The sequence below is a fragment of the Lipotes vexillifer genome, unplaced genomic scaffold (genome assembly GCF_000442215.2).
Source record: "Lipotes vexillifer unplaced genomic scaffold, Lipotes_vexillifer_v1.1 scaffold418, whole genome shotgun sequence".
Taxonomy (NCBI): Eukaryota; Metazoa; Chordata; class Mammalia; order Artiodactyla; family Lipotidae; genus Lipotes; species Lipotes vexillifer.
Genome location: NW_006798629.1, coordinates 6,528,138 through 6,529,019, shown reverse-complemented (window position 1 = coordinate 6,529,019; position 882 = coordinate 6,528,138). Strand labels below are relative to the sequence as shown.

At 47.4% G+C, this 882-nt stretch overlaps 1 non-coding gene across 1 annotated transcript; it reads left to right on the top strand.

Moving 5' to 3' along the window:
* Positions 1-492: 492 nt before the first annotated feature.
* On the top strand, positions 493-565 carry TRNAG-CCC (transfer RNA glycine (anticodon CCC)). The gene has a single exon. It is a non-coding gene; the product is annotated as a tRNA-Gly (tRNA).
* The last annotated feature ends 317 nt before the right edge of the window (positions 566-882 follow it).

The following is an 882-nucleotide window of genomic DNA, read 5'->3' as shown; positions in this document are numbered from 1 at the left end:
GGCACACAGTGGGTGCTTAAGGAATGCTGGTTTCCCTCTCAGCCTATATGTGGGAATGTTTAGACTCTTGTATATACAAGACATGTTGCTTATGGACCTGGTGGGGTGGGAGGAGAGGACTGCTCATGGCTTCTTTTAGCCCTGTACTACCCCATGAAGAAAGAAGGCTGCTGCAGAGCAGATGCATTAGGACGTTTTTCTGACCACTGTGATGGTGCAGGGCACAGGAAACAGATCAGGTGTCAAGCATATAAGAGAGCATCAGTAACTTTCTTTAGGTGTGGGCACCTAACACCCCTTGGCATTTGAACTGGATGAGAGGTTGAAGTTTTGGTATAGATTGAGCTGGACTTTCTAAAGCCTGAAAATGAGAGTTGGTTTATACCTGAAACTGACAGCAAAAGCTATGATTCCTGTTTGAACTATTGCCTGGGATCTGTGAAAGGGGGATGTGATAGAGCTTGTTTTAAGAACCTAAAGCTTTCTGGGACTTCCTTGGTGGTCCAGTGGTTAAGACTCTGCACTCCCAATGCAGGGGGCCTGGGTTCAATCCCTGGTCAGGGAACTAGATCCCGCATGCCACAACTAAGGTTGCATGTGCCGCAGCTAAGACCTGGCACAGCCAAAAACATAAATAAATATTAAAAAAAAAAAAAAGGAACTTAAATATTTCAATAAACTGGTTAGGGGCTTCCCTGGTGGTGCAGTGGTTAAGACTCCACACTCCCAATGCAGGGGGCCCTGGTTCGATCCCTGGTCAGGGAACTAGATCCCATATGCATGCCCCAACCAAGAGTTCGCATGCCACAACTAAGGAGTCTGCGTGCTACAACTAAGGAACTGGTGAGCCGCAACTAAGGAGCCCATGAGCCTCGACTAAGG